Below are 22,220 nucleotides of genomic sequence, written 5' to 3'. Positions count from 1 at the left end.
ATTGTTGTTTTTCGGTCATTTACCTAATTGTTTTAGAGAGCTAAATGACCGTGAAATTGAAAATCACTACAAAATGAATCCTGAAAATGTTGAAACTTGGCATGGTATCATCATATCACCCGCATAGCATGCGCGAAAGAGTAGAGAGGGTCACGGCAAAAACTGGACGCACTTCATGTACAAACTGGACAAACTCTTTCGGAGTATCAGGGTTTCGGACGAGAACTCATCTGTTACACGGCCCACTTCAATGTTTTTTAAACTTATTTGAACTCCGGACTTCTTTTGTGTTCAGTATGCAGCATTCAAAGCGACGTCATCAATTTCCAACATGTTCTGACATCATTTGTTGTTTTTCGGTCATTTACCTAATTGTTTTAGAGAGCTAAATGACCGTGAAATTGAAAATCACTACAAAATGAATTCTGAAAATGTTGAAACTTGGCATGGTATCATCATATCACCCGCATAGCATGTGCGAAAGAGTAGAGAGGGTCACGGCAAAAACTGGACGCACTTCGTGTACAAACTGGACATACTCTTTCGGAGTATCAGGGTTTCGGACGAGAACTCATCTGTTACACGGCCACTTCAATGTTTTTTAAACTTATTTGAACTCCGGACTTCTTTTTGTTTCAGTATGCAGCATTCAAAGCGACGTCATCAATTTCCAACATGTTCTGACATCATTTGTTGTTTTTCGGTCATTTACCTAATTGTTTTAGAGAGCTAAATGACCGTGAAATTGAAAATCACTACAAAATGAATCCTGATAATGTTGAAACTTGGCATGGTATCATCATATCACCCGCATAGCATGCGCGAAAGAGTAGAGAGGGTCACGGCAAAAACTGGACGCACTTCGTGTACAAACTGGACAAACTCTTTCGGAGTATCAGGGTTTCGGACGAGAACTCATCTGTTACACGGCCACTTCAATGTTTTTTAAACTTATTTGAACTCCAGACTTCTTTTGTGTTCAGTATGCAGCATTCAAAGCGACGTCATCAATTTCCAACATGTTCTGACATCATTTGTTGTTTTTCGGTCATTTACCTAATTGTTTTAGAGAGCTAAATGACCGTGAAATTGAAAATCACTACAAAATGAATCCTGAAAATGTTGAAACTTGGCATGGTATCATCATATCACCCGCATAGCATGCGCGAAAGAGTAGAGAGGGTCACGGCAAAAACTGGACGCACTTCGTGTACAAACTGGACAAACTCTTTCAGAGTATCAGGGTTTCGGACGAGAACTCATCTGTTACACGGCCACTTCAATGTTTTTTAAACTTATTTGAACTCCGGACTTCTTTTGTGTTCAGTATGCAGCATTCCAAGCGACATCATCAATTTCCAACATGTTCTGACATCATTTGTTGTTTTTCGGTCATTTACCTAATTGTTTTAGAGAGCTAAATGACCGTGAAATTGAAAATCACTACAAAATGAATCCTGAAAATGTTGAAACTTGGCATGGTATCATCATATCACCCGCATAGCATGCACGAAAGAGTAGAGAGGGTCACGGCAAAAACTGGACGCACTTCGTGTACAAACTGGACAAACTCTTTCAGAGTATCAGGGTTTTGGACGAGAACTCATCTGTTACACGGCCACTTCAATGTTTTTTAAACTTATTTGAACTCCGGACTTCTTTTGTGTTTAGTATGCAGCATTCAAAGCGACGTCATCAACTTCCAACATGTTCTGACATCATTGGTTGTTTTTCTGTCATTTACCTAATTGTTTTAGAGAGCTAAATGACCGTGAAATTGAAATCACTACAAAATGAATCCTGATAATGTTGAAACTTGGCATGGTATCATCATATCACCCGCATAGCATGCGCGAAAGAGTAGAGAGGGTCACAGCAAAAACTGGACGCACTTCGTGTACAAACTGGACAAACTCTTTCGGAGTATCAGGGTTTCGGACGAGAACCCATCTGTTACACGGCCCACTTCAATGTTTTTTAAACTTATTTGAACTCCGGACTTCTTTTGTGTTCAGTATGCAGCATTCAAAGCGACGTCATCAATTTCCAACATGTTCTGACATCATTTGTTGTTTTTCGATCATTTACCTAATTGTTTTAGAGAGCTAAATGAGCGTGAAATTGAAAATCACTACAAAATGAATCCTGAAAATGTTGAAACTTGGCATGGTATCATCATATCACCCGCATAGAATGCGCGAAAGAGTAGAGAGGGTCGCGGCAAAAATTGGACTCACTTCATGTACAAACTGGACAAACTCTTTCGGAGTATCAGGGTTTCGGACGAGAACTCATCTGTTACCCGGTCAACTTCAATGTTTTGTAAACTTATTTGAAGTCCGGACTTCTTTTGTGTTCAGTATGCAGCATTCAAAGCGACATCATCAATTTCCAACATGTTCTAACATCATTTGTTGTTTTTCGGTCATTTACATAATTGTGTTAGAGAGCTAAATGACCGTGAAATTGAAAATCACTACAAAATGAATCCTGAAAATGTTGAAACTTGGCATGGTATCATCATATCACCCACATAGCATGCGCGAAAGAGTAGAGAGCGTCAGGGCAAAAACTGGACGCACTTCGTGTACAAACTGGACATACTCTTTCGGAGTATCAGGGTTTCGGACAAGAACTCATCTGTTACATGACCAGTTCAATGTTTTTTAAACTTATTTGAACTCTGGACTTCTTTTGTGTTTAGTATGCAGCATTCCAAGCGATGTCATCAATTTCCAACATCTTCTGACATCATTTGTTATTTTTCGGCCATTTACCTAATTGTTTAGAGAGCTAAATGACCGTGAAATTGAAAATTACTACAAAATGAATCCTGAAAATGTTGAAACTTGGCATGGTATCATCATATCACCCGCATAGCATGCGCGAGAGAGTAGAGAGGGTCACGGCAAAACCTGGACGCACTTTGTGTACAAACTGGACAAACTCTTTCAGAGTATCAGGGTTTCGGACGAGAACTCATCTGTTACACGGCCACTTCAATGTTTTTTAAACTTATTTGAACTCCGGACTTCTTTTGTGTTCAGTATGGAGCATTCAAAGCAACGTCATCAATTTCCAACATGTTCTGACATCATTTGTTGTTTTTCGGTCATTTACCTAATTGTTTTAGAGAGCTAAATGACCGTGAAATTGAAAATCACTACAAAATGAATCCTGAAAATGTTGAAACTTGGCATGGTATCATCATATCACCCGCATAGCACGCGCGAAAGAGTAGAGAGGGTCACGGCAAAAAGTGGACGCACTTCGTGTACAAACTGGACAAACTCTTTCGGAGTATCAGGGGTTCGGACAAGAACTCATCTGTTACACGACCACTTCAATGTTTTTTAAACTTATTTGAACTCTGGACTTCTTTTGTGTTTAGTATGCAGCATTCAAAGCGACGTCATCAATTTCCAACATGTTCTGACATCATTTGTTATTTTTCGGCCATTTACCTAATTGTTTAGAGAGCTAAATGACCGTGAAATTGAAAATCACTACAAAATGAATCCTGAAAATGTTGAAACTTGGCATGGTATCATCATATCACCCGCATAGCATGCGCGAAAGAGTAGAGAGGGTCACGACAAAAACTGGACGCACTTTGTGTACAAACTGGACAAACTCTTTCAGAGTATCAGGGTTTCGGACGAGAACTCATCTGTTACACGGCCACTTCAATGTTTTTTAAACTTATTTGAACTCCGGACTTCTTTTGTGTTCAGTATGCAGCATTCAAAGCGACGTCATCAATTTCCAACATGTTCTGACATCATTTGTTGTTTTTCGGTCATTTACCTAATTGTTTTAGAGAGCTAAATGACCGTGAAATTGAAAATCACTACAAAATGAATCCTGAAAATGTTGAAACTTGGCTTGGTATCATCATATCACCCGCATAGCATGCGCGAAAGAGTAGAGAGGGTCACGGCAAAAACTGGACGCACTTCGTGTACAAACTGGACAAACTCTTTCGGAGTATCAGGGTTTCGGACGAGAACTCATCTGTTACACGGCCAACTTCAATGTTTTTTAAACTTATTTGAACTCCGGACTTCTTTTGTGTTCAGTATGCAGCATTCAAAGCGACGTCATCAATTTTCAACATGTTCTGACATCATTTGTTGTTTTTCGGTCATTTACCTAATTGTTTTAGAGAGCTAAATGACCGTGAAATTGAAAATCACTACAAAATGAATCCTGAAAATGTTGAAACTTGGCATGGTATCATCATATCACCCGCATAGCACGCGCGAAAGAGTAGAGAGGGTCACGGCAAAAAGTGGACGCACTTCGTGTACAAACTGGACAAACTCTTTCGGAGTATCAGGGTTTCGGACGAGAACTCATCTGTTACACGGCCAACTTCAATGTTTTTTAAACTTATTTGGACTCCGGACTTCTTTTGTGTTCAGTATGCAGCATTCAAAGCGACGTCATCAATTTCCAACATGTTCTGACATCATTTGTTATTTTTCGGTCATTTACCTAATTGTTCAGTATGCAACATTCAATTCCGAGAAGAAAATAAATAGAAGAAAAGAAATAATGCAGAAAATAAAAAAACTATACAAAAAAATTACACAAAAATAAATAGAAGAAAATAAATAATGCAGAAAAGAAAAAACTATATAAAAAACTACTCAAAAATAAATAGAAGAAAATAAATAATGCAGGAAAGAAGAAACTATATAAAAAAATTTGGCGCGCTGCCCAGTGGGCCTGCCAGACCTAGGGTGTGCTAATGCAGGCCCAGAAGGGCCAGCAGGCTCACAGGGCAGCGCGACCTAATTAATTAGGCCCAGAAGCCTGCTATATAGAGGAGTTCGAAGAGGTAGCCACGGTTGGGTTTATAAACCAGTGCGGCTGCCCTTCGCCGGACGAGGTGGGACTAAACATTGGGGTGGCAGCGCGAGGCCTTTAGTACCGGTTGGTGGCTCCAACCGGTACTAAAAACCACCCTTTAGTACCGGTTGGAACCACCAACCGGTACTAAAGGCCTGCTCTTCCCGCCTCTTGGCCTAGCCAAAGTTGGCCTTTAGTACGAGTTGGTGGCTCCAACCGGTACTAAAGGCCTCCCTATATATACAACACTTACGAAAATTCAGTTATATCTCCCCACTTCTTTCGTCTCCAACCTCTCGCGCGCCGCTCAAGCCCGTCCTCGCCGCCCGTCGCCCGTCGTCCGTCGTCGTCATCGCTGTCCCCGCCGCCGCCCGTCGTCGTCGCCGTCTCGCGCCGCCGCCGTCCATCGTCGTCCTGCCGCGGTCCCGTACGGCTCTCGCTCTCGCGTATACCCGCCACGCCGCCGTCCCGTCGTCGCACCCGGCCCGTAGTGCAGAACAGGGCAATAGCACCGGTTCGTAAGGCCCTTTAGTGCCGGTTTCGGAACCGGCACTAACATTTCGGCACTAAAGCCCCCCCCCCCTTTAGTACCGGTTCAGCATGAACCGGTGCTAAACGGCAACCACGTGGCACGAGCCAGCTCCGGGGGCCGGGAGCCCTTTAGTACCGGTTGGTAACACCAACCGGTACTAAAATGTTTGGGGGATTTTTGGTTTTATGATTTCTTTTTCATTTAATTTTGTGTTTTCCTTTTTAATTCTTTTTCGTTTGCTGGTATTTTACGGTACTACACATTTTACACGTTATGCATATATATATATATATATATATATATATAAATAGAATTTCTAGTAGAACCAATCATATATATATATATCATCAATGTCTCACAAACCACCATATTAATTTACACATACACACATGTATAGCTATATACAATTTCTCCTACATATGCATGTTGCCTTCGGAGCCAGTGGCATTAGCCTAATTGGTGCCTTCGGAGCACGATGACAATTGGAAGTGGTTCATGACATGTTCGATGGGGGCGGTAGCGGGTAATAGTATTCTCCCTTCGGATTTATGACCTGGTCGAGCAAAAATCCCGCTATTTCCTCTTGAAGTGCTTCTACGCGCTCCATTTCTAGGAGCTTGTCCCGCACCTCTTTGAACTGTTAAGAAGGAGATCAATATGCATGTGTATTAGTTGTGTGACTAGATATCGATAATGGTGTAAAAATTGTGAATAGTGTTCTGACAAGCGTACCCATTCCTGTCTTTGAGATCTGCTCCTTTCGAACGCCATCATGCGAATGTTCTTGCAAATGCAGTATGCACACAGATTAGTCCCCTGCGCCTGCTTCAGGGCCTTTATTACGAGAATGGAATTTAATTTGATCAGATAATAATTAATCAAGCATGATAATTAAAGAGATGGCAGCTAGCTAGCTAGCTAGTACTACTTAATTACTTACCTTGGATCGAAATCATTTCAGCTGTGGTTTCCATTCGCCTTTCGTGACGCTGATGAACCTTGCCCAAGCCCTGCCCGCCGACAAAGAAAATGAATAAAGGGGTTATTAAATAGTTCATATCATGAAATGACGAACTAAATAGGCCGAGATATATAGTTAATAATGATTGAAATTACCTGTTGACTATCCCATACAAGATGTTGTAGTCACTATTTGCTTTGAGTAGCGAGTCCAGTATTTCAACTGTTCCGGCGTCAACTTTAATGATACACAAGATCCAGTGAAATCTGCATGCACACACGTTTGCATGTCTTAATTAAGCGGGCATATGTAAGCAAAAACATGTAGCTAGCTAGTAGGCAAAAACAGAGAATTTGTAGTACAAGAAAGTGTGACTCACTCGAAGTTGTAAGGAAGTAGTATATCTTCATTGTATTTGAGGCGCTTCAAGAACTCTAGCATGCTGTCCTCTACCTGCTTTTCATAATACTTGCTCATTTTCCATGTGTATTGATTAACGGTGTTTGGGTCAATGAACCCAATGCCATAGCGTCCACCTTTTCTCATTTCATACATCTTCATCCTGCATAATACCACAGAAAAGAATATAGTGAGGATAATTACAGGTAATGATTGATCAAAAGGATCACTACAGCTAGCTTGAGACTTAAATTACAGAAAGAAATCACTTACAGACAATAGCAACTGACGATAGATTTGTCGAGTGCGTCTTGATTGTATAACTGAAACAGTTCAGAATACTCAACGGCCACAGCTTTCTCATGGTAGTAATGATCCTTCTTGACATACACCATGAGGGACTCTCGATCGGATCTCTTGGTAATGTCCATGTACCATTGATGCAATTCATACATTCTCGTTGGGAGCTTCTTGACATCTTCTGGCTTGACCAAAGGTTGGCCCCGGACATATTTCCGTTTTATTTCCTCCTCTGTAATCACAGGCATGTCCTCGATCTCGAGGAGTTGTCCAACAGTGATCTTGAGTTCTTCAGCCTGCATTATATGCTCCTGGGTTATTACCACATCGCCCACCTCGGGAACGTAAACTGTTTGGCCACAATAATATTGGGCGCGCGTACTGTCACGTGTTGTCGGCACAACAAGCGGGGGGGTCGATTGCGCCGCCTGTTCTCCCAGCTGGGCAACGGTTTTCCCGCATTTTTCGACAGCTGCTTGTTGTTTGCTCGAGCTCGAGCTCGCCTCCTTCTGTAGACGTTGTCGATGTAACTTCCTGATGTGGCGCTCATAGTCTGTGTCAACAGGCTTAGGAGCTGGTGGTTGAGCCATACGAATGAAGTGGTCAACTACTTCCACAGGCACTTTCTCCCTTGGCGGCGGTGGCGGTTTCGGTCCAAAATGGGCGTCGACTTCTGCCCGCACTATGGCATTGGTTTGCTCCTCGGTCCTGTCGTAAGCCCTCACAGGAAGAGGAGTAGTGAGGTTTGGACCATATTTATATCGCTTGCCTCCGCCTGTACTTCCTGTACTATGACCTCGACTGGTACCGCTACGCACCATAGCTGCGGGGTGTCTCTTCTGCGATTGCTGAGGCGGCGGAGACGGCTGACGGGGCTGAGTTGGACGAGGAGGAGTGGCCTGAAGCTGTGCCGGACTTGGAGGAGGAGTGGCCTGAGGTTGTGCCGGACTTGGAGGAGGAGTGGACGTCTGACGCTGTGTCGGACTTGGAGGAGGAGTGGCTTGACACTTTGCCGGACTTGGAGAGGAGGAGTGGCCTCACGCGTTGGTGGACTTGGAGGAGCGGGAGTCTGCTGACTCGGTGGCGGACTTCGACGAGGAGTCGGGTGACGCGGTGTCGGTGGCCTTCGAAAAATGATGCAATCCTTTCTCCATAGGATGATACGATGTTTGGCATCTCCGAGTGTGTGCTCCTCATCACCTCCAGGAATGTCAAGCTCTAGCCCCGAATATTGGTCCACCACCTCATCAACCAAGACACGAGCATAGCCCGCTGGAATCGGGTTGCAATGGAAGGTTGCCTCGGGGGAATTTGAAAAAGCAACGGCGTCCGCCACCTTCATGGATATGTTCTTCATTTTGAAGTGTAGCTCGCAGTTAGTGTTCTCCGTGATGTCATCCACGGGGTATCTATCCAGCACTACTGCGTCGCCCGGGGCGGAACCCACGCTGCTTCTCGGCATGGATGGGGCGGTGGTATCCAATGCTGGATCATCCGCTAGCTGCTGCAGCTGCTGAGACCCCCTTTGCTGGCTAAGTGAGTCGATCTGCTCCTGCTGCCGCTGGAATTTAGCTGCCAATTCCGCTTGACTTGCTTCTAGGCCTTGAAGGCGTTCATAGTCGAGCTTCCTTTGCTCCTCCTCCATCTTCCTCTTCTTCTCCTCCGCAATCTTCTTTCTCGCACGGGTTCTGTAGTCGGCGTTCCAGTCCGAAAACCCCTCATACCACGGAATAGCGCCCTTGCCTCGTGTTCTTCCCGGGTGTTCAGGATTTCCCAGGGCACGCGTAAGCTCGTCGTTCTCTCTGTTGGGCTGGAACACCCCCGATCGAGCCTCTTCTATTGCAACAAGTAGCGCATCGTCGGCTCCGTTCAGACATGCCTTCGTCGAAACATTGCCTGTCTTCGGGTCCAACTCCCCCCCATGCGCATAGAACCAAGTCCTGCACCTGGGGGGCCAGCTCTTACTAACCGGAGTGACACCTGCATCCTCCATCTCTTTCTCAGACTTATCCCACTTAGGCATTGCCACCGCGTAGCCACCTGGCCCCAGCTTATGGAACTTATCCTTTTTTCGGCATTCTTCTTGTTTATTCTCGACCGTTCCTTAGCTAATTCTGAATCCTTGAATTTCACGAAATCGTCCCAATGAGCATTTTGTATCCCCTCGAATACTAGAGTCTTCCTTCCTCCCTTGACGTACTTCTCCCACGTCATTCTCTTGTGGTTCTTGAATGCAACCGCCATCTTCCTAAAAGCAGCGTCCTTGACTTTCCGCACGTCTGCTTCTGTGAAATTATCTGGTAGGGTGAAATGTTCCATGAGAGTATCCCAAAGCAGATTTTTTTGATTCTCGTCGACAAAAGTAACATCTGGACGTGGATTTGCTGGCTTTCTCCATTCTTGAAGGGAGATCGGGAGTTGGTCCTTCACAATAACTCCGCACTGACGAACGAACTTGTCTGCAATCTTCTTAGGCGCTAATGGTTCGCCATTAGGTCTGATTGCCTCGATATTGTACTTTACGCCCTCCTTCAACTTTTTGTTCGGGCCTCGTTTCGTCCTTTTGCCTGAAGATTTGCTCGATCCGGATGGCTGAAAGAAGAAAGATCGATTCGTTAATATATCTTCAACTCATTTAAAACATGCGATGATCACCAGATTCCTGCTTATATAAATATATATACCTCGCCGGTGTTTGTTGTTTCAGGATCAACATGTTCTTCGTCGTAGTTCATGACTTCATCTTCTCGGTCGTCGCGATCGAATATCATATCACCCTCTCCGGTGTTGTTTAGAAATTCGGAGCCGTCAAAATCTTCTTCATTCTGATCATCATCTGGCCCGCGTATGATATCGAGCATGGTCTGTTCTCTCTCTCTGTCGGTATTGTCCGCCATAGCTTTTATTTAACTATGCCAAAAGAAATATAAAACAATTTAGTATAATCTCGAATAATAGATATAATCTCGAATACATCGTCTCGAATAATAGATATAATCTCGAATACATCATCTCAAATAACAGATATAATATTGAATACATCACTAGCTAGCTAGCTAGCAAGCTAATAAAGATCAAATAGTATAGAGTAATCTAGGCCACTCGCGGTTCCTGAGGTGCGGGCGGTGGACACCCAAAGAGAAGGAACCATCACTGGATCATAGCTCGGGTGATCTCCCCAAAGAACCTGCCAGGTATTGGAGAACCTGACGTCCATAGCAGCCATGTAGCGATGGACGTGCTCGTCCTCCTCCCTGACACGGCGACGTACCACCTCCGGCGGGGCCGGCTCCCTCCGCACCGAAAGTGGCCCACGTGAATGCCACCAAAGGAGATGAGGGTCGACGACGGGACCCGGGGCCGGGTTCCTCACCAAGGGTCGCGCCCCTGAAGGTAGCACCTCCCAGTGCCAGCCCGGCGGAGCACAGTCCCGGACATGGTTCCTCTGAAGCAGGACGTCGTCGCGGACGTGTCAACGGCGAGGATGCGGGCTGGGCATCGTCGACAACAAAATACTATATGCCGCAAAAGTAAAGTAACATTTTTTAAATGATGGATTGTGATGATTTCATATATGCAAATTCTAAATTTTATAACTAAAAATATAAGAAACTAAAAAAACATCGATCATCGTCTAACAATTTGAAATTAATCTAATTCATCTAGCTAGCTAAAACTAACATTTCCAAAATTTCTAACATTTCTATATAACTAACATTTCTATAACATTTGACATTATATATATTCTAACTAACATTTCTACATACTATTTGAGACATTATTCTAATCTAATTAATTAATTCATCTAAAACTTTATATGAAAAATAGAAAAACAGAAAAAACTAAAAGCTAAAAATAGAAAAATTGTGTGTGTGTGCGTGTCTAGTGTGTGTGTAGTGTGTGTGTGTGTGTGCATGTAGTGTGTGTGTGTGCGCGCGCGCGTGTGTGTGCGCTACAGTCGGCACCGGCGCCAGCGCCGGTGTGTGCTACGATCGATTGGAGGGAGGAGAGGGGCCGGGGGAGGGGCTCACAGCGCGCGCGGGCAAGGTCGAGGCGACGGCGACGGCGAGGGCGAGGTCGATCCAAAGGCGACGGCGACGACGAAGCGAGGGGATCGGCGACCGGGACGGCGACGGGGGTGCCGCGGAGTCGACGGGGCCGACGCAACGAGGACGGGGGCGTCGCGGAGTCGACGGGGACGGCGCGACGGGGGCGGTGACGGCGCGGGACGGGGCGGCGGCAGAGAGAAGTGGGAGATGAAAAACTGAAAATTTTCGAAGTGTTTCTTATATAGGGGACACCTTTAGTACCGGTTGGAGCCACCAACCGGTACTAAAGGCCTGTTTTGGCCAGGCCAAGCGGGGGGGAGCACCCCCCTTTAGTACCGGTTCCTGGCTCCAACCGGTACTAAAGGCCCCCCCTTTAGTACCGGTTGGTGCCACGACCCGGTACTAAAGGGGATGCGCTGCCAGGCGAGGGGCGCAGAAGTTTAGTCCCACCTCGCTAGCCGAAGGGCGCTCACACCTGCTTATAAGCCCCGCCGCCGCTGCTGTCTCGAGCTCCTCTCTAAAGCAGGCCTTCTGGGCCTACCTCTGCTACTCTGCCCTGTGGGGCCTATTGGGCTTGCGGGCCTGCATCCTGGCCCAACAACAGGTTGGGTTTCTAGTCGTATGCAGGCCGCTGTGGCCCGGTAGGTGGGCTTTTTTCATTTAGTTTTTTCTTTTCTGCTTTATTTATTTTGTTTTATTTATTTTTAGTTGTTTTTTGCTGTATTTAGAGTTTCTTTGTGAATATTTTTGATAGTTTTTAGAAACTTTCAGTTAGTGCCGGTAGTTTTTAAATTTGAATAGTTTAAATTTTGAATTATTTGAAATTTGTGTGAATCACTAGTTTGTGAATAACTTAACTTTAAAAATACATTTTCCAGTGATTCTTTTTTCTTATGTTTAATATTAGTGTGTTTTATCATTATATTCAATTTGGTAATGCTTAAGTTATTTAAAAATGAAATGCCTTTGTAACGGATGAGTTTTCGTCCGAAACCCTGATACTTCGAAACAGATTGTCCATTTTGTACACGAAGTGTATCCAGTTTTTGCGGTAACCCTCTCTACTTTTTTGCACATGCTATGTGGGTGAAATTATGATACCATGCCAACTTTCATCCTTTTCTGAGTTCATTTGAAATGCTTTTCAATTTCAGGGTCATTTAGCTGAAAAAATCAATAAATGCATGAAAGAATTTGCTTGCACATAAAATTTCTTCGCGTTTCAAATGCCAAAACACATAACTAGCTACCCTAACTATTACAGAGATTCCCTCCTGGGTGTGAAACACAGAAGAAAGTGATGATAGCTAAGCCGATCACATCCCAGATCTTTGGGTGTGAAACTTTTTCTTCGCGTGTGTCCCTTTGCGTCGTAGCCATGGAAAATCTTCATCATTTAACGGGATGCTCGGGTCAATATTCACTGTGAATGGAGCAATTTCATCAAACTTTTCATAATCTTCTGACTTGTCTGTCTTGTCATCCACTCCCACGATGTTTCTCTTCCCAGAAAGAACTATGTGCCGCTTTGACTCATCGTACGATGCATTCGCTTCCTTATCTTTTCTTTTTCTTGGCTTGGTAGACATGTCCTTCACATAGAAAACCTGTGCCACATCATTGGCTAGGACGAATGGTTCGTCTGCATACGCAAGATTGTTGAGATCCACTGTTGTCATTCCGTACTGCGGGTCTTCCGTTACCCCGCCTCGTGTCATATTGACCCATTTGCACCGAAACAAAGGGACCTTCAAACCACGTCGATAGTCAAGTTCCCATATGTCCTGTATATAACCATAATATGTTTCCTTTCCCGTCTTGGTTTCTGCATCAAAGCGGACACCACTGTTTTGGTTGGTGCTCTTCTTATCTTGGGCGATCGTGTAAAATGTATTACCATTTATCTCGTACCCTTTGAAAGTCATTATATTCGAAGATGGTAACTGGGACAGCAAGTACAGGTCATCTTCAATAGAGGTGTCATGCATGGTACGTGCTTGCAACCAGCTGGCGAAACTCCTGGTTTGTTCACGTGTAATCCAGTCATCAGACCGCTCCGGGTGTTTGGAGCGTAGCAAATTCTTGTGTTCATCCATATACGGAGCCACCAAGGCGGAATTCTGTAGAACTGTGTAGTGTGCTTCAGTGAGAGAATGTCCGTCCATACATATTATTTGTTCCCCTCCTAGCGTGCCTTTTCCATCCAGTCTGCCCTTATGCCGCGATTCAGGAACACCAATCGGCTTAAGGTCAGGAATAAAGTCAATACAAAACTCAATGACCTCCTCATTTTGACGGCCCTTGGAGATGCTTCCTTCTGGCCTAGCACGGTTATGAACATATTTCTTTAAGACTCCCATGAACCTCTCAAAGGGGAACATATTGTGTAGAAATACAGGACCCAAAACGTTAATCTCTTCGCATAGGTGAACTAGGACGTGCGTCATGATGTTGAAGAAGGATGGTGGGAACACCAACTCGAAACTGACAAGACATTGCACCAAATCATTCTGTAACCTTGGTATGATTTCTGGATCGATTACCTTCTGAGAGATTGCATTGAGAAATGCACATAGCTTCACAATGGCTAATCGAACGTTTTCCGGTAGAAGCCCCCTCAATGCAACCGGAAGCAGTTGCGTCATAATCACGTGGCAGTCATGAGACTTTAGGTTCTGGAACTTTTTCTCTGCCATGTTTATTATTCCCTTTATATTCGACGAGAAGCCAGACGGTACCTTAATACTGAGCAGGCATTCAAAGAAGATTTCCTTCTCTTCTTTGGTAAGAGCGTAGCTTGCATGACCCTGATGTATGCCGTCTTTTCCGTGCATACGTTGCTGGTCCTCCCGTGCCTCAGGTGTATCTTTTGTCTTCCCATACACGCCCAAGAAACCAAGCAGGGTCACACAAAGATTCTTCGTCACGTGCATCACGTCGATTGCGGAGCGGACCTCGAGGTCTTTCCAATAGGGCAGGTCCCAAAATATAGATTTCTTCTTCCACATGGGTGCGCGTCCGTCAGCGTCATTCGGAACAGGTTGTCCACCAGGACCCTTTCCAAAGACCACCTTCAAATCCTTGACCATATCATGTACATCAGCACCAGTACGGTGGCGAGGCTTCGTCCGGTGATCTGCCTCACCTTTGAAATGCTTGCCTTTCTTTCTTACGGGATGCCTGCTCAGAAGAAATTGACGATGTCTCAGGTACACATTCTTCTTACAATTAGCCAAATATATACTGTCGGTATCGTCCAAACAGTGCGTGCATGCGCGGTATCCCTTGTTTGTCTGTCCTGAAAGGTTACTGAGAGCAGGCCAATCATTGATGGTCACGAACAACAACGCCTTTAGGTCAAATTCTTCCCCCATGTGCTCATCCCACGCACGTACACCTGTTCCATTCCACAGTTGTAAGAGTTCTTCAACTAATGGCCTTAGGTACACATCAATGTCGTTGCCGGGTTGCTTAGGGCCTTGGATGAGCACTGGCATCATAATGAACTTCCGCTTCATGCACAACCAAGGAGGAAGGTTATACAAACATAGAGTCACAGGCCAGGTGCTATGGTTGCTGCTCTGCTCCCCAAAAGGATTAATGCCATCTGCGCTTAGACCAAACCATACGCTCCTTGCGTCATCTGCAAACTCCTTCCCGTACTTTCTTTCGATTTTTCTCCACTGCGACCCGTCAGCGGGTACTCTCAACTTCCCGTCTTTCTTACGGTCTTCTCTGTGCCATCGCATCGCCTTGGCATGCTCTTTGTTTTGGAACAAACGTTTCAACCGTGGTATTATAGGAGCATACCACATCACCTTGGCAGGAATCTTCTTCCTGGGGCGCCGGCCCTCGACATCACCAGGGTCATCGCGGCAGATCTTATAGCGCAATGCACCACATACCGGGCAAGCGTTCAAATCCTCGTACTCACCGCGGTAGAGGATGCAATCATTAGGGCATGCATGTATCTTCTGCACCTCTAACCCTAGAGGGCAGACAACCTTCTTTGCTTCGTACGTACTCTCGGGCAATTCGTTGTCCTTTGGAAGCATATCCTTTATCATTACCAGCAACTTTCCAAATCCCTTGTCAGATACACCATTCTCTGCCTTCCATTGCAGCAATTCCAGTGTGGTGCCCAGCTTTTTCTTGTCACCTACGCAATTCGGGTACAACAATTTTTTGTGATCCTCTAACATGCGCTGCAACTTCTTCTTCTCCAAATCACTTGCGCAGTTTCTCTTTGCATCGGCAATGGCCCGACCTAGATCATCAACGGGCTCATCTGATGCCTCTTCTTCAGCTTCTTCCCGCATTGCCGGCTCAGCTTCTTCCCGCATTACCGGCTCAGCTTCTTCCCCCATTGTTGTATCATCGTATTCAGGGAACCCATGGCCAGGATAGCTGTCGTCGTCCTCTTCTTCTTCATTGTCTTCCATCATAACCCCTCTTTCTCCGTGCTTGGTCCAAACATTATAATGGGGCATGAAACCGGTCTTAAACAGGTGGACGTGAATGGTTCTTGACGTAGAGTAATTGTGACCATTCTTACAGCGAGCACATGGACAAGGCATAAAACCATCCGCCCGCTTGTTTGCCTCAGCCGCAAGCAGAAAAGTACGCACGCCCTCAACGAACTGGGGAGAGCATCGGTCATCGTACATCCATTGCCGGCTCATCTTCATTACACAACACCGAATAGACCAAATTAATACAAGTTCATACATAAAGTTCATACAACACTTAAATGCAACAAACAAATAACTCTCTAGCTAAAGCATTTAAATGCAACAACAAATACGATCAAGATCGCAACTAAGGTAACAATGGATCCAACAGCATAATGATACCAAGCCTCACTATCGATGGCATATTTTCTAATCTTTCTAATCTTCAAGCGCATTTTCTCCATCTTGATCTTGTGATCATCGACGACATCGGCAACATGCAACTCCAATTCCATCTTCTCCCCCTCAATTCTTTTCAATTTTTCTTTCAAGTACTCGTTTTCTCTTTCAACTAAATTTAACCTCTCGGCAATAGGGTCGGTTGGAATTTCCAGGTTCAGATACCTCCTAGAAAAAAATTCTATGTCAACTTGATGGGCATAATTTGTCATAAACACGAAATGCAACTAGTTTTAAAAGAGAATATACATACCACATCCGAATCATAACAAGGACTAGGGCCGACGGGGACGGATATCAAAACCATGGCACTATATGTATAACAAACAACGTACGGGTAAGATAATTATACGAGTAACTATATATCCAAATCACACACATCAATTTTTATATAAAATTTCATGAACAAGAGGCTCACCACAAGGTGGTGCCGGCGACGGGACGGTGCGGGCGATCGACGGTGGCTACGATGGAGATTTAGAAGGCACTAAGTAAACCACACCTACATATGCAAACTAAGTGTTATTTTTGACCTCAAATTGCATATAAATCAAATACTAGCACATATATATATATATATATATATATATATATATATCCTCCCAAATTACTAAACTCACAAATTAATCACTATATAAACCAATGCAAGAGCTAATCTAGCAATGAGAGATGAAAGGACAAAGTTGCTAACCTTTGTGATCATTTGAATGGATGAGGGCCTTCAAATCTTGACAAATTTTGGGCAAATTTTGTGATGAACTCGAGAGGAAGAAGGGAAGAACAGAGGGGAGGGCCGGAGAGGGGAAAGGGGGAAGAACAGAGTGCTGGTGGATGAAGGGTTTATATAGGACGACCTCTAGTACCGGTTCGTGGCACGAACCGGTACTAAAGGTGCTGGAGGGGCCCCACTCTGACAACATCCTGCCACCACTCTCATTAGTACCGGTTCGTGGCACGAACCGGTGCTAAAGGTTCGCCACGAACCGATACTAATGAAAGCGGCCCGGCTAGTCGTTGGAACCGGCACTAATGTATACATTAGTGCCGGCTCAAATACAAACCGGCACTAATGTGCTTCATGATTGACCCTTTTTCTACTAGTGTCAGTATGCAGCATTCCAAGCGACGTCATCAATTTCCAACATGTTCTGACATCATTTGTTGTTTTTCGGTCATTTACCTAATTGTTTTAGAGAGATAAATGACCGTGAAATTGAAAATCACTACAAAATGAATCCTGAAAATGTTGAAACTTGGCATGGAATCATCATATCACCCACATAGCATGCGCAAAAGAGTAGACAGGGTCACGGCAAAAACTGGACGCACTTCGTGTACAAACTGGACAAACTCTTTCAGAGTATCAGGGTTTCAGACAAGAACTCATCTGTTACACGGCCACTTCAATGTTTTTAAAACTTATTTGAACTCCGGACTTCTTTTGTGTTCAGTATGCAGCATTCAAAGCAACGTCATCAACTTCCAACATGTTCTGACATCATTTGTTGTTTTTCGGTCATTTACCTAATTGTTTTAGAGAGCTAAATGACCGTGAAATTGAAATCACTACAAAATGAATCCTGATAATGTTGAAACTTGGCATGGTATCATCATATCACCCACATAGCATGCGCGAAAGAGTAGAGAGGGTCACAGCAAAAACTGGACGCACTTCGTGTACAAATTGCACAAACTCTTTCGGAGTATCAGGGTTTCGGACGAGAACTCATCTGTTACACGGCCCACTTCAATGTTTTTTAAACTTATTTGAACTCCGGACTTCTTTTGTGTTCAGTATGCAGCATTCAAAGCGACGTCATCAATTTCCAACATCTTCTGACATCATTTGTTCTTTTTCGGTCATTTACCTAATTGTTTTAGAGAGCTAAATGAGCGTGAAATTAAAAATCACTACAAAATGAATCCTGAAAATGTTGAAACTTGGCATGGTATCATCATATCACCCGCATAGCATGGGCGAAAGAGTAGAGAGGGTCACGGCAAAAACTGGACTCACTTCGTGTACAAACTGGACAAACTCTTTCGGAGTATCAGGGTTTCGGACGAGAACTCATCTGTTACACGGCCAACTTCAATGTTTTGTAAACTTATTTGAACTCCGGACTTCTTTTGTGTTCAGTATGCAGCATTCAAAGCGACGTCATCAATTTCCAACATGTTCTGACATCATTTGTTGTTTTTCGGTCATTTACCTAATTGTGTTAAAGAGATAAATGACCGTGAAATTAAAAACCACTACAAAATGAATCCTAAAAATGTTGAAACTTGGCATGGTATCATCATATCACCCACATAGCATGCGCGAAAGAGTAGAGAGGGTCACGGCAAAAACTGGACGCACTTCGTGTACAAACTGGACATACTCTTTCGGAGTATCAGGGTTTCGGACGAGAACTCATCTGTTACACGGCCACTTCAATGTTTTTTAAACTTATTTGAACTCTGGACTTCTTTTGTGTTTAGTATGCAGCATTCAAAGCGACATCATCAATTTCCAACATGTTCTGACATCATTTGTTGTTTTTCGGCCATTTACCTAATTGTTTAGAGAGCTAAATGACCGTGAAATTGAAAATCACTACAAAATGAATTCTGAAAATGTTGAAACTTGGCATGGTATCATCATATCACCCGCATAGCATGCGCAAAAGAGTAGAGAGGGTCACGGCAAAAACTGGACGCACTTCGTGTACAAACTGGACAAACTCTTTCAGAGTATCAGGGTTTCGGTCGAGAACTCATCTGTTACACGGCCACATTAATGTTTTTTAAACTTATTTGAACTCCGGACTTCTTTTGTGTTCAGTATGCAGCATTCAAAGCGACGTCATCAATTTCCAACATGTTCTGACATCATTTGTTGTTTTTCGGTCATTTACCTAATTGTTTTAGAGAGCTAAATGACCGTGAAATTGAAAATCACTACAAAATGAATGCTGAAAATGTTGAAACTTGGCATGGTATCATCATATCACCCGCATAGCATGCGCGAAAGAGTAGAGAGGGTCACGGCAAAAACTGGACGCACTTCGTGTACAAACTAGACAAACTCTTTCGGAGTATCAGGGTTTCGGATGAGAACTCATCTGTTACACGGCCAACTTCAATGTTTTTTAAACTTATTTGAACTCCGGACTTCTTTTGTGTTCAGTATGCAGCATTCAAAGCAACGTCATCAATTTCCAACATGTTCTGATATCATTTGTTGTTTTTCGGTCATTTACCTAATTGTTTTAGAGAGCTAAATGACCCTGAAATTGAAAATCACTACAAAATGAATCCTGAAAATGTTGAAACTTGGAATGGTATCATCATATCACCGGCATAGCACGCGCGAAAGAGTAGAGAGGGTCACGGCAAAAAGTGGACGCACTTCGTGTACAAACTGGACAAACTCTTTCGGAGTATCAGGGTTTCGGACGAGAACTCATCTGTTACACGGCCAACTTCAATGTTTTTTAAACTTATTTGGACTCCGGACTTCTTTTGTGTTCAGTATGCAGCATTCAAAGCGACATCATCAATTTCCAACATGTTCTGACATCATTTGTTATTTTTCGGTCATTTACCTAGTTGTTCAGTATGCAGCATTCAATTTCCAGAAGAAAATAAACAGAAGAAAAGAAATAATGCAGAAAATAAAAAAACTATACAAAAAAATTATTCAAAAATAAATAGAAGAAAATAAATAATGCTGAAAAGAAAAAACTATATAAAAAACTACTCAAAAATAAATAGAAGAAAATAAATAATGCAGAAAAGAAGAAACTATATACAAAAATTGTTGGCGCGCTGCCCAGTGGGCCTGCCAGACCTAGGGTGTGCAAATGCAGGCCCAGAAGGGCCAGCAGGCTCACAGGGCAGCGCGCCCTAATTAATTAGGCCCAGAAGCCTGCTATATAGAGGAGTTCGAAGAGGTAGCCGCGGCTGGGTTTATAAACCAATGCGGCTGCCCTTCGCCCGACGAGGTGGGACTAAACATTGGGGTGGCAGCGCGAGGCCTTTAGTACCGGTTGGTGGCTCCAACCTGTACTAAAAACCATCCTTTAGTACCGGTTGAAACCACCAACCGGTACTAAAGGCCTGCTCCTCCCGCCTCTTGGCCTAGCCAAAGTTGGCCTTTAATACCGGTTGGTGGCTCCAACCGGTACTAAAGGCCTCTCCTATATATACAACACTTACGAAAATTCAGTTAGATCTCCCCACTTTTTTCGTCTCCAACCTCTCGCGCGCCGCTCAAACCCGTCCTCGCCGCCCGTCGCCCGTCGTCCGTCGTCGTCGTCGCTGTCCCCGCCGCCGCCCATCGTTGTCGCCGTCTCGCGCCGCCGCCGTCCGTCGTCGTCCTGCCGCGGTCCCGTACGGCTCTCGCTCTCGCGTATACCCGCCGTGCCGCCGTCCCGTCGTCGCACCCGGCCCGTATGGCGGCGCCCCCGCCCGCCGCCGCCCCCGCCCCGTACGTACGGGGCGGCGGCGTACGGGGCCACACACATACACACATGCATACACACACACACACACACACACACATACACACACATTTTTTTTACTTATTTTCTGTTTTTTAGAAAAGTTAATTAAATGATTGAATGTTAGATGAATTAGCTAGAAAGAAAATTGTCGAACTAGAGATTTGAACTAGTTGAATAATTAATATAACTAGTTTATTTTTAGTAAGAAAATTATTGAACTAGTTTATTTAGGTATATGAGATTTGAACTAGTTCAATAATTAATATAACTAGTTTATTTTTAGTAAGAAAATTGTCGAACTAGTTTATTTAGGTATATGAGATTTGAACTAGTTCAATATTTAAGATAACTAGTTTATTTACGTATATGAGATTTGAAGTAGTTCAATAATTAATATAACTAGTTTATTTTTAATAAGAAAATTTAGGTATCTGAGATTTGATGATCTAAATGAATATTATTTGTTAATGCGTTTTTCTGTTTATTTAATTTTTTATATATTTTGAGTTTATATAAATGTTAGATTAATGCGAATGTTAGATGAATTAGATAGAAAAGTTAAATATATAATAATGTCAATTGTTAGAGATGAATATAGTTAGATATATTAATGTCAAATGTTAGATGAATATATATTTGGCTAGATATTAATTAATGTTAGATAGTAATAGGTGTTTAATGTTTAACCTATATGAACATAGGAAATGTCATCTGACGACGAAAAAGATTTCATTATGTGCGAACACTGTGAAGACCAGCGCGGCCTGTGCGACAGAAATTTCCTTGTTGATGGTAGGCGCTTCAGCATCAAGCTGGATGAGACATTCGAAGTTGATACAGTAAGTCACTTTGGCAATTATTATTTGAATGCAAAACTTATGCTTCATTTGCTTCAACTTATAAATTCAAATTTTCACTATTCTACTAGCGCATCCCCTGCCATGCAAGAATTTTTGTCTTGGATAAGATAGGTTTTAGTGCTATAGATGATATGGAGGTAAAGAGAGTTTACTTGAAGACGGAGTATGGGTATACTTTCAATGTCAAATTATATAATGGAGACACATACACCCATTTTGAATGCAAAACTTGGCAAGCACTATGCAAGGCTTATGCATTTGAGCCTGGTATGGTTGTCACCTTTGATATTCGTCCGAAAGATGATATTGAAGGTAATATAGACATCTGGGTCGATGTGCAAACACCTCCTGTTCTACCATTATGTGAGTTTTTCTCAACCATGCATGCATATGTTTATGTCTTTAATACAGTTTATTCAAAAATAGTTGACAACTAATTTGTATTGTCAGCTTATTTCGGTTCAAGCAAACATGTCCGGCGCTTGGTAGACAGGACCTACTACTGCCCGGGGCTCAACTAAACTGCGAGGAGATAAGTCATTATGTTTCATGTCTTGAGGATCTTAATACTGTCAAGACAAACTTTTTTTCCTAAACTTAGAAATGTTAGTACTCAAAACGTGCGACCAATGGTGATTGTATTGAACTACGGTCACATCTATAATCGAAAGATGGTAAGATTTTAACTATTTGTCCTTAATTAGTGCATCTTTTGCATACATTATTTTTGAAGCTAAACTTTCATTGCTTAGTATATTAATTACTATATGATGTTCTTCAACAGGGACTTCCGATGATAGTTGTGCCTCAGTGGATCGAGACTAAAGGTGACATGTCAATGGTTAGCTTACGGCCAAGATATCCT

This window comes from Triticum aestivum, chromosome 2A (genome assembly GCF_018294505.1).
Source record: "Triticum aestivum cultivar Chinese Spring chromosome 2A, IWGSC CS RefSeq v2.1, whole genome shotgun sequence".
Taxonomy (NCBI): Eukaryota; Viridiplantae; Streptophyta; class Magnoliopsida; order Poales; family Poaceae; genus Triticum; species Triticum aestivum.
The sequence above is the reverse complement of the archived record's forward strand: the minus strand, read 5'-3'. Positions refer to the sequence as shown.